Source organism: Chionomys nivalis, chromosome 20 (assembly GCF_950005125.1).
Source record: "Chionomys nivalis chromosome 20, mChiNiv1.1, whole genome shotgun sequence".
Taxonomy (NCBI): Eukaryota; Metazoa; Chordata; class Mammalia; order Rodentia; family Cricetidae; genus Chionomys; species Chionomys nivalis.
In genome coordinates, this window is record NC_080105.1 from 7403230 (window position 1) to 7429941 (window position 26712).

At 40.4% G+C, this 26712-nt stretch overlaps 2 pseudogenes; both read right to left on the reverse strand.

The window, feature by feature from the left end:
* LOC130862662 (non-receptor tyrosine-protein kinase TNK1-like) overlaps nt 1-26712 on the reverse strand; it is a 618047-nt pseudogene that overhangs the window by 1296 nt on the left and 590039 nt on the right.
* LOC130862720 (E3 ubiquitin-protein ligase RNF220-like) lies at nt 6-22983 on the reverse strand (annotated as a pseudogene).

A 26712-nucleotide genomic window follows, 5' to 3' on the forward strand; every position in this document is an offset into this window, starting at 1 on the left:
GTACGTCATGGCTCCTGCCAACTGACGCAAGAAAAGGCACAGTAGGGCCACAGGCAGTGGGGGTGGAGCTCCCCTCTGCACACGGCACCCTCTGGAATCAGACTCTTGAGTCTCCCCTCTGGCTTGTGGAGACACAGAAGACTGTCTGAGCGTGGAGCCATCTCCTTCTGTTCAGGTGCAACCCCCCCCCCCCCAAGGATCTTGTAGACCCAGTTCTTAGACTTGACACCGGAGCGGTACCTCTTCAGGGCTTCAGCAAGCCTGCGCTGGGCAGGCCTGCCCATGCCAATGTTATCCAGGTCCTCAGGCCTCACAAAGTCAAAATGTTCTGGCCCAGTGACGTTAAGCTCCTCAAGGATTGGCCGGTAAAACTGGGCCAGTTGGATGTCCCGGAGCAGCCGAAGTAGCCACAGGGAACTGGCTTTGGGGAGCATGTCTGGAGTCGACTTCTAAGGCGAATGGCAGTCTGCTTTAAACGTGTGACCTGGCAGAGCCGGAAGATTGTTCTGACTTCTTAACTAACTCTTATATCTTAGGTTTACCCATTTTTAATTGTTTTTTATTGAGCTATATATTTTTCTTCACTCCTCTCCCTTTCTCCTCCCTCTGCTTTTACCCTATCCTGTGATCCCCATGCTCTCAATTTACTCAGGAGATCTTGACCTTTTCTACTTTCCATGTAGATTAGACCCATGTGTCTCTCTTAGGGTCCTCTTTGTTGTCTAGATTCTGGGATTGAGTTTTTATTTGCTTGATGTCTAAAAGACACTTATGAGGGAACACATATTATGTTTGTCTTTCTGAGTCTGGGTTACCTCACTCAGGATGGATTTTTCTACTTCCAAACATTTGCATGCAAATTTCAAGATCTCTTAGTTTTTTTACTGCTGAGTAGTATTCCATTGTATACATGTACCACATCTTATTTATCTACTCTTTGATCGAGGGGCATTTAAGTTGTTTCCAGGTTCTGGCTATGATGAATAATGTTGCTATGAACATACTTGAGCACATGTCCCTGTGAGGTGACTGAGCATTCTTTGGGTATATACCCAAAAGTGGTATTGTGGGGTCTTGAGGAAGGTTGTTTCCTAATTTTTTTGAGAAATCACCATACTGATATCAAAAGGGGCTGTACAAGTTTGCACTCCCACCAACAATGCAGGAGTTTTCCCTTTCCCCCACATCCTCTCCAGCATAAGCTGTCACCAGTGTTTTTGATCTTGTTCACTCTTACAGGTGTAAGATGAAATCTCAGAGTTGTTTTGATTTGCATTTCTCTGATGACTAATGATGTTAAACATTTCCTCAAGTGTCTTTCAGCCATTGTAGATTCATCTGTTGAGAGTTCTGTGTTTATGTCCCCATTTTTTTCATTGGATTATTTGGTTTTTGATGACCAATTTCTTGAGTTCTTTGTATATTTTGGAAATCAGACCTCTGTCTGATGTGGGGTTGGTGAAGATCTTTTCCCATTCTGTAGGCTGTCATTTGGTCTTGCTGACCATGTCCTTTGCTTTACAGAAGCTTTTCAGTTTCAGGAGGTCCAATTAATAATTGTTTCTCTCAGTGTCTGTGCTACTGGAGTTATATTTAGGAAGTGGTTCCTTGTGCCAATGTGCTCAAGGGTACTTCCCACTTTCTCTTCTATAAGGTTCCGTGTGGCTGACTTTAAGTTGAGGTCTTTGATCCATTTGGAGTTAAGTTTTGTGCATGGTGATAGATGTGAGTCTATTTTCATTCTTCTACATGGTATGTAGATTGCTTTTGGTAAGGTTGCCATTTTTACTATGTTAATTCTACCTACCCAAAAGTATGGAAGATCTTTCCACTTTCTGGTGTCCTCTTCAATTTCTTCAAAGATTTAAGGTTTGTTCCTTGTATCCCTGCTCTCTCCAAGAATGAATGCTGTATTTTGTCAAAGGTCTTTTCAGCATCTAATGAGATGATCATGTTTTATTTTTCAGTTTGTTTATGTGGTGAATTAATCTTTGGGATGAATCCTACTTGGTCATAAGGAATGATTTTTCTTATGTGTTCTTGGATTCAGTTTGCCGGTATTTTATTGAGCATTTTTGTATCAGTGTTCATAAGTGAGATTGATCTGTATCTCTCTTTATTAGTAATGTTTTTGCGTGGTTTGGGTACCAGGGTAATTGTAGTCTTCTAAAAACAATTTGGCAATGTTACTTCTGTTTCTGTTGCGTGGAACAATTCGAAGACTATTAGTATTAGTTTTTTGAAAATTCTAGAATTGTGTAGAATTTGTGCAGAAACCATCTAGTCATGGGCTTATTTTGGTTAGAAGACTTTTGATGACTGTTTCTATTTCTTTAGTGGTTATAGGTCTATTTAATTTGCTTACCTGGTCTTGATTTAGTTTTGATAAGTGATATTTATACAGAAAAATGGTCTATATCCTTTAAGTTTTCCAATTTTGTGGAGTACACGTTTTCAAAGTATGACCTGACAATTCCCTGGCTTTCTTCCATGTCTGTTGTTATGTTCCTTTTTTCATTTATGATTTTGTTAATTTGTATATTCTCTGTTTGCCTTTTGCTTAGTTTGTCTATTTTGTTGATTCTTCTCAAAGAACCAACTCTTTGTCTCATTTATTCTTTGTAGTGTTTTCTTTCATTTTATTTTATTGATTTCAGCTCTCAATTTGATTATTTCCTGCTGTCTAGTCCTCATGAGTGAGTTATTTCTTTTTTGTTCCAGAGTTTTCAGGTGTTGTTAACTGGTTAGTGTGGAATTTTTCAGGTTCTTTTTTTCTTTCTTTTGCCGTGGAGGGCAAAGTGTCCCATATATATATACAACATTGTAAGCATACGCAGTCTATATTACATTTGCTTCTGTCTGCTGTTTGCATGTCTGTCAGTCAGTCTAGGGGACGGACAGATCTCAGGAGCCTTGTCCAGCTACTCCCTATCCCTACCTTTCTGCCCCACACTGGAAACAGAGACAAAAGAGGCATTGTCCCCAAGTTCAGAAGGAACAAGCAGGAAGGGCTGCTCCACTTTGGCTCCAGAGTCCTATATGTGTGTTTGGGTGTGTATATGCATGTATTTACACCGGGAACCTGTGTGCAATTATGTACAAAGGGAAAGGGGTTCATTGTCACAGAGGCTGGGGCAGGTGGGATTGCTCCAGGCAAGGCCTGCTGGGATGGCTAGCTTACAAGTAGATTCTGCTGCAGGTTTCCAGGCGCTGTGATGGTATTGCTCTGAGGGCAGAGCTTCTTGGTACCCAGAGTCCACAGCCAGCGTTCACAGTGCACATGCCAAAACTGGATCGACATTAGGGGCATGAAGTACAAATCCATGCAGGTGAGACATTTGTATTCCCCCCACCCCCCGTGATAGCGGCTTTTCAAGCTCCCTGACATGAGCCTTTAGGGCCTCAGAAATAGCTACAGCTGAATCACCGATGATTTTCTCAGTGCCACTGTCCTTGCAGGTCTTCTGCACGGCCTCCTGCTTTCTGCTTTCACCATTGCTGGTGGATGCATCTCGTCACTGTCCCATTTAGTGAACTCAAGCTTGATGGGGGTGCCGGGGGGATCACCATTTAGGACTGCACACCGGAGTGCCTCTCTCTCCTTGGCTTCACCATGCTCTTTTCCTGTGCAAGGGATGACATCAGCCTCTGTGAATTGTGGTTTCCCTTACTCCAGAGTGTCATCTCCATCCACATCCAGGTCAGCATCACTGTCTGGGTTCTCTTTGCCAGTGCACATGACAAAGCGGGAGCCTCGGAAGCCATCTTCCAGGAGTGTGGTGGCCTGTATCCACTTCTGCCCACACCAGCCATACTCCTCAAAGCAGTTGCTGCTCTCATGCTCTATGTCCACAGCATCATCCTCGGCCATGCAGGAGCCTTCCCTCTGCCCTTCGTCTTGCTTCCTCCGTTCATTTTCCCAATCTGAGTGTTCAGTTGGGTTGCCTGTTGGCTTGCACTCACAGGAAGGTCTGTCTACTTCTTCCCTCTCGCTGGGCTCCTTGCTCCCCTGGCGGCTCAGGACCCTTGGCATAGCTGCCAGGGCTGCTCTAAAGGGACCCCTGGCTGAGGCTAGGTGCAGCTCCAGCCCCAGCCTCTGATGCTCTGCCACCCACTCAGTTCCAGAAGCCGCAGCGGCCATGTTGGTTCTCTCAGGTCTCAGGTTCTTTTTTTTTTTATTTTTATTGAGCTTTACAATTTTCTCTGGTCCCCTCTGTGCCTCTCCTCTCCCCCCCTTCAGACCTCCCCCCCAAGGTCCCCATGCTCCCAATTTACTCAGGAGATCTTGTCTTTTTCTACTTCCCATATAGATTAGATCTATGTAAGTCTCTCTTAGTGTCCGCATTGTTTTCTAAGTTCTCTGGGATTTTGGTTTCTATGGTTCGTTTTCTTTGTTTTATGTTTAAAAACTACATATGAGGGAATACATACGGTAATTGTCTTTCTGTATCTGGGTTACCTCACTCAAAATAATGTTTTTATGTAGGCATTTAGTGTTATGAACTTTCCTTTTAACAATGCTTTCATTGTGTCCCATAAATTTGTGTATGTTGTATGGTCATTTTAGTTGAATTTTAGGAAGTCTTTAATTTCTTCCTTTATTTCTTCCTTGAGCCATTGGTGATTCAGGTGAGTATTGTTTAATTTCCATGTGTTTCTGGGCTTTCTGAAATTAGTGTTGCCATTGAATTATAATTTTAAATCATGGTGATCTTTTAAGATTCATGGGGTTATTTCAAATTTTTTTGTATCTGCGGAGGTTTGCTTTGTTACCTAGCATGTGTTCAATTTTTGAGACAGTTCCATGAGGTTCTGAGAAGAAGGTATATTCTTTTATGTTTGAATGGAATGTTCTATAGATGTCTGTTAAGCCCATTTGAATTATAGCATCTGCTAGTTCCCTTATTTCTTTGCTAAGTTTGTGTCTTGCAGACCTGTCCAGTGGTGACAGTGGGTTGTTCAAGTATTCCACTATTATTGTGTGGGGTTTGGTGTGTCATTTAAGCAATAATAGGGGGCCCCTGTATATAGGACATAGATGTTCAGTATTGAGGTTTCCTCTTGATGGATTTTTTCTGTGACTAATATGAAATGTTCTTCTTTGTCTCTTTTGATTGATTTTAGTTTGAAGTCCATTTTGTTAGATATTAGAATAGTTTGTTTCTTGGGTTCATTTAATTGGAGAAATTTTTCCCAACACTTTACTCTGAGGCAATGTTTGTCTTTGAGGTTGACCTGTGTTTCTTGAATGTTGCAGAAGGGGATGGATTCTGTTTTTATATCTAATCTGTTAGCCGGTGTCTTTTTATAGGTGAGTGGAGTCCATTTATATTAAGGGTTATTAATGACCAGTGATTGCTAGTTCCTGTTATTTAGTTTAGGTTGTTGGTGATATTATTGTGTCTGTTCTTTCCTTCTTTGGACTTTGATGTTGTGAGATCTCCTATTGCCTGTGTTTTTATGGATGTAGCTACTTGCTTGGGTTGGTGTTTTCCTTCTCATACTTTGTGTAGAGGTAGGTTTGTGGCTAGGTATTGGTTAAATCTGGTTCTGTCATGGAATATCTTGCTGGTTCATATATAATGATGTAAAGTTTTCCTGAGTATAGTGCTCTGGGCTAGCATCCATGGTCTGTTAATGTCTGCATAGCGCTTGACCAGGACCTTCAGACTTTCCTTGTTTCCATTGACATCTGGCACAATTCTGATCAGTCTGCCTTTATATGTTACTTGACCTTTTTTCTTGGCAGCCCTTAATATTCTTTCTTTATTCTGTATATGTAGTGTTTTGATTATTATGTGGAAAGTGGACTTTTTATTGTTCAGTCTTCTTGGTATTCTGTAAGCTTTTTGCATCTTCTTAAGCATGTCTTTCTTTAGGTTGGGAAAGTTTTCTTCTATGATTTTGTTGAATTACTTTCTGTGCTTTTTAGTTGGACTTTACATTCTTCTATCCCTATTATTTTTAGATTTGGTCTTTTCATGGTGTTCCATATTTCCTTGACATTTTGTATTAAACTTTTGTTAGATTTAACATTTTATTTGACCGACGAATATTTTCTCTCTCATATTTTCAGCGCTTGAGATTCTCCATTCTATCTCTTGTGTTCTGCTGTTAATGCTTGCATTTGTGGTTCCTGATCGTTTTCTCATAATTTCCATTTTTATAATTCCCCCAGTTTGTGCTTTCTTTATTGTATCTATTTCAGTTTTTAAGTCTTTAATTGTTTCTTTCACCTGTCGGATTGCTTTTTCTTGGTTTTCTTTAAGGGATTTGTTGATTTCTTCCAAATTTTGTTTGTCTTTTGCTCCACCTTTCATATCCTTTTAAAAAGCCTCAAACATTCTCCTAAAATTATTTTTTGGTCACTTTCTTCTGCTTCATCTGTATTGGGTGTTCAAAACTTGCTGTTTTAAAGTCACTAGTTTTTGTTGGTGTTGTATTATTCTTTATGGTGTTGTGTGTGTTCTTATCTTGTCTACCCATTTTTTCCCTCTAATTGGTGTAGTTGAGGCTGTGTCCCTGGTGATCACTCTTCCGGGTGCCAGTGTATCCAAGACTCCAATAGTTGTTCCTCATGGTGGAGTCAGGTTCACAGTTCCAGTCACCACAGAGGTCACTTGACCTTCCCAGAGGCTGCTTGGCACTCCCAGAAGTTGCTCTGCAATCCCAGAGGTCATTTGGGCCTGCACCCAGGGAGTTTGCCCACTTAGGCCATGGCCATGGAGGTTGCTGGCTCAGGCATGGTTGCTTGGAGGTGGTTGTCTCAAGCCAGCTCCCATGGAAATCCCTGGCTTGGGCCTGCTCTGGCAGAAATCATTGACTCAAGCCTGCGCCCATGGAGGTCACTCACTCAGACCTGCTCCAGAGGAGGTCAAGGGCTCAGGCCTGTTCTAGCAGAGGTTACTGGCTTGGGCCTGGTCTTACACAGTTCGCTGGCATGGACCTGGTCCCACGAGGTTGCCTGATAGGATCTTCTCTTGGAGTTCGATGACTCTGGACTGTTCAGGCAGAGGATGCGCACTCCAAATTAACCCTTTTTCTATTAATCTATATGTCACCACCTACTGGTAAGATTCCAGCATCTCTCTTCTTTGGCACCAACATGGTGTCTCTCTTCTTTGGTAGCTAAGTTGCATCTTCTTGACTCTGCCAATTCTCTCTCTACATCTCTATTCAGATTTCCTTCCTGGCTTTATTCTGCCTTCCATAGACCAATGAAGTTTCTTTATTAGCCAATGGTAATAGAATATACAGACAGAACACAGAGGGAAATCCCACATCAGCTCATATCCTCACTCCTCCCACTCTTCAACTAGACTTTGGGAGCTCAGACCAGTATTCCAATATGGATCTCTGACTCTCCTTGCATCAGTTGCTGAATAAAGTTTGTATGATGTCTTTTGAAATAGTCATCAATCTGACTACAGGGCAGGGTCATTTCAGGCACCCTCTCAACTATTGCTTAGGGTCTTAGCTGGGGTCATCCTTGTGAATTCCTGGGAATTTCTCTGGTTCTCGGTTTCTTTTTAGCCCCATAATGGCTCCCTCGATCAAGATATCTCTTTTCTTGCTCTCTGTCTCTGTCCTTCCCCCATATATATCATCCTTTTCCCACAAGTTCTCCTCCCCTTTCCTTCTCCCCTCCTCCTCCCATTCTACTCTTTCATCTCCCTCCAGCCCCATGCTCCCAATTTTCTCAGGAGATCTTGTCTATTTCCCTTCCCAGGGGTAACTATATATGTTTTTCTTAAGGTTCACCTTGTTATTTATGTTCTCTGGGGTAGTGGGCTATAGGCTCATTATCCTTTGCTTTAGAGCTTTTGCTCACTTATGAGTGAGTACATACCATGCTCATCTTTCTGGGTCTGGGTTACCTCACTCTGGATGTTTTTTTCTAGTTCCAACCATTTGCATGCAAATTTCAAGATTTCTTTTTTTTTTTTACTGCTAAGTAGTATTCCATTGACTAGATGTACCACATTTTTTTATCCATTATTCATTCGAGGGGCAATCTGAATTATTTCTAAATTCTGACTATTACAAATAATGCCACCATGCACATAGCTGAACAAATGTCCTTATAGTATGATTCATCATCCTTTGAGTATATATATGCCCAAGAGTGGTATTGCTGGGTCTTGAGGTAGATTGATTCCTAGTTTTCTGAGAAACTGCCAAACTGATTTCCAAAGTAGTGACACAAGTTTGCATTCCCAATACCAATGGAGGAGTGTTCCCCTTACTCTGCATCCTCTCCAACATAAGCTTTTATTGGTGTTTTTGAGCTTAGTCATTCTTACTGGTGTAAGAAGTTATCTCAGAGTCCTTTTCATTTGCATTTTCCTGATGGCTGAGGATACTGAACATTTCTTTAAATATCTTTTGGCCATTTGAGATTCTTCTGTTGTGAATTCTCTGTTTAGATCTGTACTCCATTTTTAGTTGGATTATTTGGAATTTTGATATCTAGTTTCTTGAGTTCCTCATATATTTTGTATATCATTCCTCTTTCTGATGTGGGATTGGTGAAGATGTTTTCCCATTCAGTAGGCTGCCTTAAACTTTTGCTACTTGCAGATGATATGATAGTATATATAAGTGACGCCAAAAACTCTACCAGGGACCTCCTACAGCTGATCAATACCTTCAGTAATGTGGCAAAATACAAGATCAACTCAAAAAATCAATAGCCCTCCTATATACAAATGATAAAGAAGCTGAGAAAGAAATCAGAGACACATCACTATTCATAATAGACACAAATGACATAAAATATCCTGGGGTAAACATTAGCCAAAGAAATGAAAGACCTGTTTGACAAGAAGTTTAAGTCTTTGAAGAAAGAAGATGAGGAGGCTATCAGAAAATGGAAAGACCTCCCATGCTCTTGGATAGGAAGTATCAGCATAGTAAAAATGGCAATTCTACCAAAAACAATCTACAGATTCCATGCAATCCCCATCAAAATCCCAACACAATTCTTCGCAGACCTTGATAGAACAATATTGAATTTCATAGGGAAAAAAAAGACAGATAGTCAAAACAATTCTGTACAATAAAGAAACTTCTGGAGGCATCATCATCCCTGACATCAAGCTCTACTATAGAGCTACAGTAAGGAAAACAGCTTGGTATTGGCATAAATACAGACAAGTAGACCAATGGAATAAAATCAAAGATCTGGATATTAATTCACACATCTGTGAACACATGATTTTCGACAAAGAAGCTAAAATCATGCAGTAGGGAAGAGAAGACAGCTTCAATAAATGGTGCTGGCATAACTGGATGCCATCATGCAGAAGAATGCAAATAGATTCATATCTATCCCCAAGCATAAAACTCAAGTCCAAATGTTTTTAAAGACACCAGTATAAATCTGACCACACTGAACCTGAGAGAAGAGAAAGAGGGAAGTAGCCTTCAAAGCACAGGCCCAAGAGACCACTTCCTAAATATAATACCATTAGCATAGACACTAAGAGAAACAATAGATAAGTGGGACCTCCTGAAATGGGAAGTTTCTGTAAAGTTAAGGACATATCAATAAAGATAACCTTTATGGAGCTAGTGGAAACTGTCTCAAGTGAGAAAGTGCCAAGTAATTAAAAAACCCAGATGTTTTGCATTACCTCATTAGGTAAGAAATTAATGAAAGGAATTGGTTATTAAGTTTTGTTTGTGACATAATTACGTTCTAGAAACACCCAAATTTGTAATCATAGGCATTAGAAAGGACAAAGCATTTGTTATAAAAATTGAAAGAAATATCAATTTTTCTAGCATTTCAATTTGCTACAGTATGGTTATGTAGGTCTCCATAGTCTCACTTACATAAACACAACACATATATCAGTGTCAAAATCAAATATGCCACATATTTGACAGTGTATTTTCATAGTTGAAAGTGCTTAAAATAATTTTATTAATTCTGGCTTTCCTGAATATTAAGAAACAAATTTTAAAACAATGGAGCCAGATTTATACTTGATTTCCTTGACTCCTTAGAAGTGCTAAAATTTTTATCCTTATTTATTTTATTTAGGGTAGAAAGGAACAGATAGAGTAGTTTACTATAAAAAATCTTACCTTTATTAAACGTGATAGGCTTCTTCCTTATCTGTTCTGGTTCTTGGAAAGATGTTCTTCTGCTGTGACAAAAGTTATCACTGATTTACTATTCATATGGAAAACATTTGTTAAGTGTTCTAAATCCTCTGTTTTTGAATCCCTATCTGATACAGGATCTCACTGTGTAGCTCAACCGTCCTGAAACCTAGTATGTTGACCATGTAAGTCTTTTCCTCCTGAGTTCTGGGACTAAAGTCATGTGCAGACACCTGGCACAAACAACTTTGAATTCATTCTTCAGCAGATGATTATGATTGATAACTGCTGTCCATACCATATTTCTTCATGTAGAAGAAATGACAAAAATTTGAATCTTTACCTCTTCACTATAACATACATACGCACACAGAAACAGCAAAAAAAAAAAAAAAAAAAAAAAAACACACACATTTTTTATTTTGGTCTTTGTGCTTATTTTACACAACTGCCAACTGACTTAGGATAGCAACATAAATGAATGAACAAAACAGCAAATGGAACTGTTTTTAATGCTGAACTCACTTAGAATACCAAGTAAGCCCAACATGTGATTTTGTAAGATGTAGCCTTGAAATATTACAAATATCAAAAAATTATGAATCCCCACCTTGGGTATTAGTTGTTTTATGTTTTGGGATCATTTAATTTGCAGTATATTGGGAATTTCATAAATTGTAACAAATTTATATTGATACATAGCCCCATTTAATTAGGTAACATGATTGTCCTTGACTTTGGAAGTAATAAATGGGGACTGAAAACTAATTTGAACATCATGAAGAGGAATGGCCCTTCACTTCTACAAGTTTTTCTAGTTGACATAAAAGATAAAACCTTCTTTAAACACAGATGATGAAGAGTCATCACATGGTTTGACTCTTAAATCCAAAGAATATACCAGGTTTCAAAGAATTCACTACTGTGCAAAACAGACCACTTGTAGGTGCAAAAGGAAGTAGGCCCTTATCTGCAAAGGAATGAGGTCTACCACCACAACAGCAAAGATGCTGAATAAAATCTAAAGAGCCTGCTCATAAATTTTTGGTATGAGAGAAAGAAATTCTGGTGTCTTTCTATGTTTTGATGTGGTAATTAAGAATGGTACCATCTCAAGTCGTCTGCCAGATAAGAGAAGCAAATGACTGAGGTTGTCAACTCCCTGTGAATATCAAGATCATGTGGACTTCACAGAAGGGTTTGAATATGATGCTAGAGCCACGGCTCAGTAGGGAAGACAGCTTGCTGCTCTTGTAGAGGACTTCGGTTCATTTTAAGATCAAAGCACAGCGCCCAAGTGGGACAACTCATTAACTTCTGTAACTCGACAAGATAGGATGCCCTCTACTGTACACCTCAGTTACCACATTCTTGGGTACAGAATAATACACACAAAGTTTTTAAATAAATTAAGGTTTTGAATAAGTAGGGAGAGTTAGTTAGACAGCAATGAGAATAACAAACAATAGACTTTCATCTTCATACAGAGAGCTATTACTTTGGAAATAATGGCTAAACACATTACATGTAGATGGATACTGAAAAGAACTTTTCAGCCTTAAGAATGTATTCCATTGTCTGTGACATATGACTCTGTAAGTACAACCTGCTTCATAGCTAAACATTAACAGAATTCAGCACAAGTTTTGAAATGCAAAAAGAACAAAACTGCTTGTATATCCACTTTGAAAGCTCCAGCTAAAATGTGGAAGAAAATTATCTGTCATGGACTGCACAAACACCAAAGATTCTGGATAATTCTAGGATGACGGTGTCAAAGACACATCTCAGTTGGACATTTCAAGAGTCAAACAGATAGTTAGGAAGACCTATTTGTTGCCTATATATATGGACCATATATTTCAAAAGAAATGGCTAATGCTGTGGTCCTCCTTAGAGACAGAGGTTATAAAATTTCTTACATAGTGGCTGTGACTGTACCCCCATGATTCAACACACATGTCGAGGACATCCGATGCCCTGAATTTAGTGACACACCCTGTCAAAAACAAAGAATACTGCAGTACAGCATACAGCTACATTGACCTTGCTTATCCTTCTGCTTGGTTGAAGATTCATAGCATCCACTATGTGCCATAGCAAAACTGTCTAAACCACACTCAACTCATGTAAGTGGGTCTAAATGACACGTGTGCTCACCCACTGAGTTACTCACTGGTCCCACATGGTTTTCTACACAATGTTGTTCATTAAACTCAGCGCTTACTCATTGGAAAGACTGCTGCCTGAAGAGCTCAAGAGTGTCTCCTGTGTCCTCCTTCCACGGTACAGGGATTATAGATACAGTTAGCAACAGCCATCTTTGGGGCATTCTATGGATTTGAACTTGTTTGGTAGAACTCTACCTACAAAACTCTAGCTCTAACCTAGATTTCTGAGATAATTTTTCTTTTCTTTTTTCTTTATTTTTTTTGTTTGTTTTTGTTTTTCAAGACAGGATTTCTCTGTAACTTTGGAGCCTGTCCTGGAACTAGCTCTTGTAGACCAGGCTGGCTTCGAACTCACAGAGATCTGTCTATCTCTGCCTTTCGAATGCTGGGATTAAATGCATGTACCACCACCACCTGACTGCTAATTTTAATATCTTTACATGCACATTTTAATATTTTCTTTGTCAAAATTATCATACACTGTAGTCATATTATCATCATTTTTCTAAAATGCTCACTTCTTCATAAACCACTCTTGCTCCTCTTCAAGCTCCACCTTGAACTGGTTACTCATGCCCATCTTCCTCTATGTGAACAAAATGCTAATTCTACACTTATGCCATTCCATAGCTCCACTATACACACTATAATCTCCTAATTAGACTCTTGCATTCTAGTGAATAAGTAAGGTGACCTGCAGCTTTATAATTAAGAGTTTAAGTGAAAAAACCTCATTTCTGCCTTTTCCTGTATCCATATAAGTTACTGTTGTTTGTTTGAGCTTCACATCTAAGACTCTAAGGGTCTTAAAATCCTGAAATTCAAGATTCTTTTACCTGTCTTCAGAAGAAAATGAACACTTTGCTCTCAGAAATGGAAAAAAATCACAGGAAAAATATAAGCAAGAAAAAGGTAAAATTCTAAATAGAATAGAATTGTTAAATGAGAGAGCAAGTGAGAAAGGACAAAAACCCTGGAGAATCATAGGAAGTAGAGAAGTCAATGAAAAATGTCATCTAAGTAGATGCTAGCAACTATTCTTCACTTACCATAGAAACTCCTGGACAGAATTTGACTGATGTTTCTCAAATAAAATCGATCTCAGAAGTATAAGCTAACTTATCTCTGTATTCCCCAAACATTTTATTTTATTTTATTTTATTTTAAAATATGAAATCTTACCTAAATGGTGATATGTAATCAGTACTGCCATCCACTTCTAAAGAAAAGGGGAAATGTATTTAATAACAACTGTAGAAAAATATACCTTCATAATGGCAAAAATTACATTCGTTATACATTTTACTTGGGCAAAATTTGTGGTAAGGAGAATATTCGATAGTAGACATTGTTTTATTGGTAACCAATACATTGAGAACTCTTGTTAATATTTTGTTGAATCAATAAAATGCAAGAGAAGAAAACTCTATCAAAATTTATAGCTAAAAATAAACATCTGTGATATCTGATCCCAACTGAGTTGTGATTGGCAGAAAGTGGTATTTACTGGTATAAACTGACAGTGTCAGCAATAGGTGTTTTGTCATAGTTATTGTGGTGGTGGAGGTGGTGGAGGTGGTGGTGGATGTGGTGGTGGTGGTGATGGATGTGGAGATGGTGGAGGTAGAGATGGTAGTGATGGTGGTGGTGGTGATGGTGGAGGTGGTATCGACCAGTGGTGCTAGGAAGAGTTTTAAAAGATATTTATTTTTTAATATTCCAATAATTTTCCTTCTTGGTTAACTGAAATTATTCTTTTAGGACAGAGAGTCTGTCTACAAGATAGATGGATTTATGGTGACTCTTCTTCACAGCATGGCATGATACATGGTACAGAAAGAGACCAGAGACAAAGACCTTTGCAAAAGATTCCCATTTGTGAGCACAGCAAAGCTCAGGGTTCTCACACACCCCTAGCTACACACACATCTGGGAAAGATACTAAGAGGCTCCTGAGCTCTAGTTCTGCTCTCTCTGTTCTGCGTAGTGTAAGGAAGTTTAGGATCAGCTTCCATCACCTTCCATGACCAGAAATATTGGAAAGACATCTTAGTTCACAGCTGTGTTCCCTGTGCTACATGTACAGTGAAAGACAAGAAAAGCAAGAACTCTGGGGACAGAGCAGCAAGCTCCTGGATGACTACTGTGTGGTACAAAAGTATCTTTATGTGCTTAAAACTATTCATTTACTCAAGTTATCACTAAATACCTCCATTGACTCTCCATAGAGGATACAAAAGAATTCTTTATTTCACCTCATTTAAGGTGTGTGAAAACCAAGTGAGAACTTCTCAGCATATCCCATGACCAAGATAAAGTACTTGAACCCTTCAAACGAATGTACTGGGACTGTGGTTTAGGGACAAAGCACATGCTGGGCACGCACGTGGGACTTCTTGATTCAATCCTCATGCATACAAATAAAATCCAACAGTTTTCATACAGAAATCATGCAAAAGAAACTCCCCGTGGTGTCGCAATTCTGACGCTGCTCATCTCATCACTGTGGGAAGAGGGCCATTTGGATTCATTTACAGATTTTGCTCCCTGGTGTGGTTTCCAAGATCAGACTGTGATGACAGCTGCTTGAAGCACAACTCATAGTTGCATTTTTAACAGAAGCAACAGAGACTCAGTAGGTGAGGACAGGGCCTTTGGAGCTGGGTGTCACAGAGCAGGGTCAGTAGAGGAGGACAGGGCCTTTGGAGCTGGGTGTCACAGAGGAGGGATCAGTGGAGGAGGACAGGGCAGTCAGTGCTGTGTGTACAAAGCAGGGCCATTTGTTCATTTTCCTCCTGCTGTAAGGAATTTCTGTGGAAATCATGTTTTGGAACATGGAAATGATGGGTAAGCATGTTCTATGATATTCATAAACAACATGAAATGAGGGGCTAGAAGTATGGTTAGAATGAGGACTGCTTGACTAGAATGCTCACAGAGCCCCATGTTCGACTCTTAGTACTGCCAAACGCAAAAAGAGAGAAAAAGAAAGTGCAAAGATTGTCTTTAACCATCTTTAGAGAATCTATTGTGATATATTATGACAACACAATCGCCTTTAAATGAGGGATGCATAAAGATAGCCATGAGAAGGTATGGAAAGCTATCTAAATAGACATTGTAGAAAGATGATCTAGTTAGATATTAGGCAACAGATTAATGAAAATGATTGAATATTATATATTATCTTGGGATGTATGCAAATTTTAGTAAACTATGCAATAATCTATAGACACAAAATATGAAGTATTTGTTATATAGACTGTAAGAGAATGGGCTGGAAAGATTTCATTACAAGCCAAATTTGCTGTAATGTATAGAGGATACGTACAATGGGCTAGCTTAGAACCCTTCTTGTGCATTGATAGCTTATATGTTAGTGCCCCAACATAAGTAAACCTAAAGTTTTCAGACAATATGTCTGGTATCTGAAATTTCTTAGAAATGATCTCTTCATTTATACTGTATTTACATACTTCATTCTGGGGGAGTTAAACTTTTACTCTTCTTTACAATGTATTTACTTAGGGTAAACCACTTACAGCGACAGTTCTCGACCTTCCCAGTGCTGCCACCTTTTAATATAGTTCTTCATGCTGCACTGACCCCAGCACTAACATTCTTTTGTTGCTACTTTAGAACTGTAATTTTACTACCGGTCTGAATTGTAATGTAAATTTCAATATGCAGGATGGTCTTTGGTGACCAAGAAAGGGGCATTTGACCTCCAAAAAGGTCACAACCCACAGTTTGAGAACCAGTGACTTAGAGGAATGTAGTATCAAAAGTCTTACCTGCGTTACTCTGTGCAGATGTTCGAAGCACTGATTTTGACTCTTTCCCAAGTGAAACTTCTCTGTGATGTAGTTAGAAAGTGATAATTATTTTAATATTCATATAAAAACATTTATAAAATTCTCTGAGTTCCCTATTCTTGCATTCCTATTATAACTTATATTAGACATTTATTTAAGAATAACTTTAAACTGTGTTTCGACACTTAACTATGAGTTCGATGCTCCCTCCCAAGAGATGCACTTGGTGGGACAGGAACCAACCGTGGCCTTTAAGCATCCATCACAGTGCCAGCACTCCCACAGGCCACCATATTTTTGACACCATACATGCGTTACTGATTTTGTAACTTACCTGTTTTCTAGCAGATGCCAAACCATCAGAAATGTTGCTCTGTGACATTGAGTCACAGCCCATTCCAAAACTCACAGGAGGGGAATGCAGTTGCTCCATCCTCACTCTTTTGCAGCTGTGGCTAAGCTCAAGATTCCTGAAGTGTAATCTCCAGGTTTTCCCTGCTTCCATGTTGGACTTCACCCCTGTTGTGTGGACCTGGTCTACAGAACCATGTCCAATGGCCACCGCTGACGGATCCCAGCAAAGCTGTGGAACTTGAGTATTGGTTCTTTGTTCTCACCCTGGATAATTGTTCCTAACCATATCAGCTGTTCCAGGAGTTTGGGTACATGGTACACTAACACAACATCAAAACAATTCAGATAGGATTGGAACAAAAGTATCCCACATGATTATAGCATTTAATTGTTATGATAGATAATCTAATGTATTTGACTATTCAAAAGCCACTTTGCAACAATGTGTGATCAAAGAGATAAGATGACTGCTTAAATGCACTTATGTTAAATAAAGCATTTTAAAAGAAAATAGATAAAAAGAGAGTGGAAGTACTACAAGTGATTATAAATTTCATTGATAATAAAAATTAAACCAAGTCAATAGTTTTCAAAATAGTAAATATTAATGTGAAGTTGCCTATATTAACATAAAACCACTAGTAAAATCAGATTATTAACAAACTCAGTCCTGGTACAGTATACTGTTCTTTCTTTGTGGTCTGAACGGATCTTTATCCAGCCAATGCTTCACATGTGCTGGGCCATCTAACCATGTGGCTTCAAGCTTAAGCCAACCTTCCTATCATTTCGTATTCCTGACTTCAGCAGTTGTTGCCCTCAGAACAGCACTGAAATTGTAGGTAGAAAGAACCGTACCTGTTGGGCTCAGCCACTGGGTCCACAGTTGCTCTCCTCTGTTTTAAAAACTTTGCCATCTGCAATGAAGTCCTATAAATTGAAAGAATATTTTAGGAAATCACAGAATACTATGCCAGAGTACATTATATTGTAAAAACTAGATAGTATGTAATTCATTTCCTTCCCAAATAAGAGCAGCACCTGGGATTTCCTTCTTTCTTTCTCTACTCAAGTGTTCATTTGCAGGACTAGGGACATAGTGCATGGCTACTCCATTCAAGCAAGTGCTTTATCAGGAGCTGCATGCTTGAGCAGAGTGGCCTGTCTGAGCAAGAAGACAACAGTCAGTAGGTTCAACTCAGCTTGGATTCACATCCTACTCTAATTGCTAATTCTTTGGCTTTCTATGAGCTCCATTACTCAATTTTCTCATCCCTGTGAGGAGGATGGAACAGTAGCTGTCTTACACAGTGCTACTGTGAGTCTTCAGTCTGCACAAAGCATGTGCAAGTGTTCCTAGCCCTGGCAGCTCAGTGGTTCATGGATAATGATGATGATTACTCTTCCTGCTGCTATCAAAGATAGAATTTCAATGAAGAGAAAGAGCAGAGTTCTACCTACTGCACACGTGCAAATTTTCATTCAAATCAGCTTACATTTTAAGAATTATATTGCCCACGCTAGCCTTGAATTTTGTAATTCCCCAATTCATCCTCACTGTAAGTAGGGCTGTAGGCCAGTGTTACATTATTCACATTTCAGCATCTCTGACCTGGGGATGTCACTTACAACTCATGATATCATAGGCTGGAAAGTTACTTCAGTGGGAGTTCAGGTTCCAAAGAGGAAATGTGGAGTCAGGTAGGACGTGGAGGGAGACAGATAAGCTCTGAGCGGGAGTTTGAATAGCTGCCAGTGTGCTGACAGAAAAAGAATACATCTTTTAAACTCTATAGTTGCACACAGAATTAAATGGGAGAAAGGAGGCATGTGAGTGAAGAGTCCAAGAATAAGAATATAGAAATGTAGATTCCAGAAATAAGAACGTAGAAAGAAAGAAACACAAAGTTGTAAGCTTAGGAGAATGAGAGCAAACTGTCAGCAGCTTTCTGAGCAGCTTACAGATTAACAGTGGGGTTACTTTGCTTTACAACCAATATCTCTGTCTGCAAGGCTGAAGGTCAGCTTTTTGATAACTGCCCCGCCCAGCCACTCATGACCAGCAACTGATGTGAACTGAGTTAACCTTTAAATGATGGGGTATACCTGACTCTTTGGTTGTGAATTTTCCCATACCCTTCCCTGCTATATGAAACTGGCACTTTGATAACCACCATCAGGGAGCACCGGGGAAACAATGGACTAAATACAAACACTAGTGTAACTCAAAAACTCTGTTAATAGAAATTGTAAAAAACAAACAAGCAAGCAAACAAACAAACAAAACCCAAAGCTAATTTGTATCTGAGTTTTACCTTGAGATTATAAAAATTCCTTTCTTATTCCTAATGATTGTTGCTTCTTGCTATAAAAAGGGGTATTTCCTACATTGCTGGTGGGAATGCAGGCTGGTAAAGCCCCTTTGGATGTCAGTGTAGCGATTTCTCAGAAAATTAGGAAACGACCTTCCTCAAGATTCAGTAATACCACTTTTGGGTATATATCAAAGGATGCTCAATCCTGTCACAAGGACATGTGCTCAGCTATGTTCACAGCAACATTGTTTGTCATAGCCGTAATCTGGAAACAACCTAAATGCCCCTCGACTGAAGAATGGATAAGGAAAATGTGGTACATTTACACAATGGAGTACTACAGAGCAGAAAAAATAACGACATCTTGAATTTTGCAGGAAAATGGATGGAGCTATAAAACATCATTTTCAGTGAGATAACACAAACCCAGACCCAGAAAGACAATTATCACATGTACTATCTCATAAGTGGATTTAAACATTAAAAAAAAGAAAAGCAGCTCACAATCACAATCTCAGAGAACCTAGACAACAATGATGACTGTAGGAGAGACATACATAGATATAATCTACTTGGGAAGTTGAAAAAGACAAGATCTTCTGAGTAAATTGGGAGCATGGGGGCCTTGAGAGAGGGTTGAAGGGGGGGGAGGGGAGCAGAGGAAAATGTAGAGCTCAATAAAATTCAATAAAAATGGGTGGAGTTCAGAAACCGTCCTTGATCACAGCCTTACAAGTTCAACTTTGGCTATAGTCTCTGTTAGATGATAAACTTTTTAAAAAAATTATTTATTCATTTATTTATTTTTTATTTTTCCATTCAAAAATTTCCACTTCCCCCCTTCTCCCATTCCCCCACTCATCCTCTTCCCTCACCCTCCAGTCTTAAGAGAGGGCAGGGAACCTTGCCCTGTGGGAAGTCCAAGGCCCTCCTCTCTACATTGAGGCCTAGGAAACTGTACATCCAGACTAGGGTCCCAAAAAGCCAGTACATGCAGTAGAAACAAGTCCCAGTGCCTTTATCAATGGCTTCTAGGTCAGCCCCCATTGTCAGCCACATTCAGAGAGTCCAGTTTGATCACATGCTCGTTCAGTCCCAGTCCAGCTGAATTTGGTGAGCTCCCATTAGATCAGGCACACTGTCTCAGTGGGTGGACCAACCCCACATGGTCCTGACTTCTTTGGTCATTTTCTTCTTCCTTCTTCTGCTCTTCAACTGGACCTTGGGAGCTCACACCAGTGCTCTATCTCGATCTCCATCCATCACTGGATGAAGATTCTATGGTGATATTTGAAATTTGTGATAGTGGGGCAAGGCCAGTTCAGACACCCTCTCCTCTGCTGCTCAAAGTCCTAGCTGGGGACATCCCTGTGGACATCTGGGATCCCCTCTAGAGCCAAATCTATGGCAACCTTAAAATGGCTCCCTTAATGTAGATATTTTCTTCCCTGCTCCTGTATCTGCCCTTCCTCCATCTCAGCCCTCTCACTCCCACAAGCTCTCCCCAATCCTTCTTTTCTGCCTTCTCTCTCCTCCTCTCCCCTTCCCCCAACCTCACTCCCACATCTATTACTACCCCCATGCTCCCAACTTTTGCCTAGCATTCTTGTCTCCTTCCAATTTCCAGGAGTATTTATATAATTATTTTCCTTTGGGTTCACCTTGTTATTTGGCTTCTCTACACTTGTGAACTATAGCCTCAATGTCCTTTGTTTATGGCTAGAGTCCACTAATGAGTGAGTACATACCATATTCATATTTTGGGTCTGGGTTATCTCACTCAGGATAGTGTTTTCTATTTCCATCCATTTTCATGCAAAGTTCAAGATGACATTGTTTTTTACCACTGAGTAGTACTCTAATGTGTATATATATTCCACACTTTCTTTATCCATTTTTCCATTGAGGGGTATCTAGGTTGTTTAAAGGTTCTGGCTATTACAAATAATGCTGCTATGAACATAGTTGAACAAATGCTTTTGTAATATGATAGGGCATTTCTTGGGTATATTCCCAAGAGTGGTATCGCTGGATCCTGAGGTAGGTTGATTCCCAGTTTCCTGAGAAACTGCCACAGTGATTTCCAAAGTGGTTGCACAAGTTTACATTCCCACCAAAAATGGATGAGTGTTCCCCTTACTCCACAATCTCTCCAGAATAGGATAATATTGGTGTTTTTGATTTTAGCTATTCTGACAGATGTAAGATGCTATCTCAAAGTTGTTTTGATTTGCATTTCCCTTATCACTAAAGAAGTTGAACATGACTTTAAGTATCTTTTGGCCATTTGAACTTCTATTGAGAATTCTCTGTACCCCATTCTTTAATTGGGTTACTTAGAATTTTAATGTCTAGTTTCTTGAGTTCTTTATATATTTGGAGATCATGCCTTTGTCTGATGCAGGGTTGGTGAAGATCTTCTCCCATTCATTAGAATGCCTTTTTGTCTTAATGACTGTGTCCTTTGCTTTAAGAAGCTTCTCAATTTCAGAAGGTCCCATTTATTTATTGTTGCTCTCATTGTCTGTGCTACCGGGGTTATACGTAGGAAGTGGTCTCTTGTGCCCATGTGTTGCAGACTACTTCCCCCTTTCTCTTCTATCAGGTTCAGTGTGGTTAGATTTATATTGAGGTCTTTAATCAATTTGGACTTGAGTTTTGTGCATGGTGATAGATATGGATTTATTTTCATTCTTCTCCAGGTTGAGATCAGGTTATGCCAGCACCATTTGTTAAAAATGCTTTCTTTTAATGAAGATGATAAGCTTTTTACCCCATGAAGATTTATTTTTTTTCAATCCCCCCCCCCCCCCAGAATTCTATTCTGGTAAAATTTAAAATTCTTTCTGAGAATAAAGTTTGCTTCTGTTTTAATAGACTTTGGTGGCATGTCCCCCAACTTTACATGGCCCCCATGGACACAACATGAGCTGGGGTTGAGAAAACACTGACCTTGACAATAAGCACCAGTCATATGTTAAAGAGAGGGCCCCAAGTTCTCCTGATAGATATAGTCCCCCTTTTTAGCAAACAGGAACTTTCTTCAAGTCCCTGGGGAAAAGATATTTTACCCAAATTGACGTATGAAGCAAGTTGGTGTAGCTATCCTGATATCTAACAAAACAAACTTCAAAGTAAAATTAGTCAAAAAAGATGGAGAAGGACATTTCACATTCATCACAGGAAGAAAATCTATCAAGATGAAGTCTCAATTCTGAACATTTATACCCAAATACAAGTGCACCCACATTTGTAAAAGAATATTACTGACGTTTACATCACACATCAAACCATAAACATTGATAGGGCAGACTTCAGCACCCCACTCTCACCAGTGGACAGATCTGCCAGACACCAACTTAATGGAAGATTAAGGGAAGTAACAGATGTTATCACTCAAATGGGCTTAACAGTTATCTACAGAATCTTTTTTTAGCCTTAATGTTGATGTCGTATGGTAAAATCTATCTCATGATACAATTTTTTGCAATATATAATTTAGTACTAAATACATGTATAGTAAGGGTTAGAGATGGCTTGATGGTAGGAACACTAACTTTTCTTACAGAGGATTTGGGTTTGATTCTTACCACCCACTTGGCAGTCCACATCCGTTCATAACTCCAGCGGATCCAATGCCCCTCTCTGACACACGTGGTGCAAAAAAAAATTGCACACAAGCACAACACTCATATACAGAAGTCTAAAAAGTCTTTATATACTTAATAAATTAAATTAAATGTATATGGTCTTACTAGCTAAATCACTTTTAAAATGCTCTAAAAGAGGCAATGTAAAAGGTTTCAAGATCCCACTGTTTGGCTTCCCATAGAGAAAGGCCAAAAGCAAGACCCTTCCAAGGTGTGTGGACTCCAGATGCTTAAGGAGCTAAGGCCGGCAGAAAATGCAATAGACTCAGTGAAAGCAGAAGCAAAGCCTCCCTTAGGAAGGAACCCTGGAAGGTGGAGCTTCTCCCTGACTAGCCTGCCTGGCCCCACCCCTCCTGCCCATCTCCCAGCACAGGCTCTCTCACCTTCTCCTCCTGCCTTGATTATCCACGGGGTATATACTGGGCATGATAAAGCGCTCCACTGTAGACAAGTCACCCGTGGCGGCCGCCCTTTGGAGCTGTTCCTCAGGTATATACGGGATGAAGGATTTAGGACATGGCTGGATTTTGTCCTCAAGGCACCCAGAGCCCAGGCAGAAGGCCCTCATGCGGGCATACCAGTGCCTGCCCTGAAGGTTTTTGTGTCTGCGCATCATGATCAGTGTCTTCCTGAATGGTTCAGACCCAGGGCCGCCAAGGCCCTCCCTACCCTCCCTATCCCCCTGCCTTTGCCACCCACTTCCCTCCAAACCCCACACTGAAACTTAGAAACGCAAACAAGTTATCGCAACCGCGCCACAGGAGCGTCCTGCCAGGGCAGATCCGTGGTTCAGTTTGAATGGAATCCCTGTCTCCTAGCGACGAGGATGCATGCATGCTAACGAGTGCAGACACTCACAACGGAATGGAATGCACGTGTCTGGCTCAGACTCCAGAAACAGGAAACTGGCCTGCCTTGCACAGCTCACCTGCAAACCCCTGCCAATTGCAGCTCTGAAACTGACCTACCTGTCTGACCTGCAAAGGCCAAACACTGACGGGAACTGTGTGTTGGTTCAGATCCTTCTCGGCCCTGCTGTGCTCATTCATGCGAGATTCCCTCTCCTCAGGCCCTGTGCCTGGAACCTGTGAGAGGTCCTGATGGATGCACCCATTATTCAGACCACTTGTTTTCTATTCTTGGAATCTTTTTAGCATTTTGTAGGCATTGCTCCCCAGTCTTTCATTTCATTCCGCTCATACCCAAAAGCTAAAATGCGTCTGGGCCACTTTTTTGTTGTATTTGCTTGGATTCATAGAAAGACAAAGAAAACAAGAACGTGTTTTTGCTCTTTGTAATCTTTTCTAGTGCTTAGTTAAAAATTCCTTTTCCTCATCTCTTGGCTGTATCCACAATTTTTAAAATTCTGCAAGCACAGACCATTAGGAAGGCTGTGACACTTCTGCCCTAAGATTCGCCCTCAATGTTTTCCTTCTTTGGGGATGATATTTAGAATGATGTTTCAAAATTAAATAGTGTCTAAAAGTGACTTATGAGAGAGTACATATGGTATTTGTCTTTCTGGGTCTAGGTTACCTCACTCAATATAAAGAAAACCACCCTACAATTCACAATCCCAGAGAACCGAGACAAAAATGAGGACCCTAAGAGAGACATGTGTGAATCTAGTCTACATGGGAAGTAGAAAAAGACAAGATCTCCTGAGTAAATTGGGAACATGGGGATCATGTGTGAGGTTTGAAGGGGTGGGGAGAGGCAGGAAGGAGAGTAGAGAAAAACGTATAACACAAAAAAATCAATAAGAACTAGACAGTGTACAGAAACACAATTGATATATCTGCCTTGATTTCGTATCCTACAGCACTGCTGAATAAGGTTCTTAAGAGCAGGTTCAAAGTCCAATTTCCCAGATCCTCTGCAGGGGTGGCCCAAAGTGGAAGAGAGGGAAATGATCCTGTTGTCTTGGAGTTTACTAAGCACAACTCCTGGAAACTGCAGCTCTTAGCTTTAACTCTGTCCCACAAGAGTGGGGCTTGGGGACATTGATGTTCTGCATCTAACTTTGAAAAGGAACTTTCCATTAAACAAGGGGGTTGTTCTTATTTTTAGGGGTTTCTCAGGGGATAGGTGCTCTAAGGTAATAGATGGATGTTCTGTGAGAGATCGGTGATTTGGAGTCCCTGATGTTGGGACAGAGTAGATAAGGGTGAGGCCACAACTCAAGTCCCCTAGACCTGGCCACCTGGTCTGTGTGTACTGTGGAGAGAGATGGAGGCAGCCTCATCAGCACTCTGCTCTTCACAGCTGAAGAGATCTGGGCTGCAGGGAAGCAAGGCAGGGTTAAATAGATGCCACATCTGCTATCTTTAAACAGCTGTGTCTCTAAGCATCAGCACCATGATCAGCAGCCTGACTAATAAGATTTTTACCTTGTTGAGGGGCAAAGCCTGTGAGAGCTTCCCTGACCCCAATATTATTAATGTCTGCCCAAAGTCTGCTTGTTATCAAGTCAGTATAGGTAAGGTTTTTCTAATGATGCTCAGTGATTGGCTGAGTCATGGGAGCCTCTGTGCTGGGTCCTTCGCGCGCTGGGGGAGGGGTGGCACCGGAGCCCTGGACTATTCAGCTTGCGAAGATTAGAGTTAAAGAGCAAAGATGAACTTTTAGTGACTTGTTAACTCACTGTGGAGCTCGAGAGTTACAAATGATTTTTGCTGACAGGGGTGTCTTCTTTTATGCTGCATTTCATGGGTCAGTAATATGATCTCTCTGTATATAAACTAAACTTAACATGCATGATAATTGTGTCCTCCTGTGGCATATTACTTGGATATTCATTTCACTTTCTTGAAAGATGGGTTCATTTATCCCATGGTAGTACCTATTCCCTGTGATGCTGTCAGGAAAGCTTCAGCTCCTGCCTCTTTCTCCAGAATTTTGGGTTATAAGTATGTAATCACACACAAAGCTAGCTTGGCATGTGTTGTTTTTATTTATTTATTATATGTACAACATTTCTTCCATGTATGCTTGCATGCCAGAAGAGGGCACCAGATCTCATTACAGATGGTTGTGAGCCACCATGTGATTGCTGGGAATTGAACTCAGGACCTCTGGAAGAACAGTCAGTGTCCTTAACCTCTGAGCCATCTCTCCAGCCTGGCATGTGTTGTTTTTATTTTAGATTTTTTTTTTTTTTTAGATTTCTAATTACTTTTTTGTTTTGTGGGGTTTCTGTTTTTGTTTGGTTTGGTTTGGTTTGGAGGTGAGGAATTGGTTTTGGTTGTTTTTGAGACAGGGTGGTACTGGCTGTCCTGAATCTTGCTTTGTAAACCAGGTTGACCTCAAACTCACAGAGATTACTCTGTATCTGTCTGCCGAGTGCTGGAATTAAAGGTGTGCACCACCACACTCATTTAGTTTTTAATTACATTCCTATTCAGTGTGTGTGCACAAGGACAGGTATGTGTGTCTGTCTGTATGGACATGTCTGTGCCATAGAGAGGAGAGAGGACAATTTGCAGGAGTCAGTTCTTGGCGTCCAAGGTGTAAATTCTGGCAATAGATTCAGGAGGTCAGGGCTGGCCACAGGTGTCTCTACACTGCGCCTCACACCAACCCCTGTTATGTTTTTATTTATGGTTCAAACTGTGCAACCTTAGAGATAGAGACAGAGGGAGAGCTGTCTTTGGTGTGCCATAGAGGAAATTCTAGATTCCTGGAGAATGTTGGGCTATAGGCCTCAACTAATGTGACCAGCTGTGGGCTAAAGATGTTCTAGGTTCTTGCATCTCTAGCAATTGATAATTATTATCTTATCAACTATAATCCTCCAAAGTACCCTCAGGAAGCATCCTGTGATCTATTAAGTCCTTAGCACTTCTGTAGAAATAACAGCTCCATTGCCCATCCAGATCCTATAATGTCCTTTGTAAGACAATGAAGTGCACCATTGGACTTGTGGTGGGCTGGGTGTTCCTTGAGTTCTGAGGCACGGCCATCTCTCCATTGGGCATGAGTGCACAGTGCACTGTGCACACTAAAGGCTCCGGGCAAGGAGGAAGCACAGGAAGTGCCTATTGGATTACAAAAAGACAGCATTGCCAACCCTGCCAGGCAGGCAGAGGCAAATTCTGCTTAAAAGCAAAATTCTCCTGCATAGGCCTGCACCTGGCTGAGTTAGGCATGGGACTGGTTGTAGGTCTCATTCAGGACTTTCCAACCAATCAGGGCATCAATCAGAAGTTCTGAAGGGAGTAAGAGTCAGGCTCTTCCCAGCTGCCCTGCTGAGGGCCTCCTGGATGCTGAAGGCCAAATAGGGTCACCGCTGCCCCTT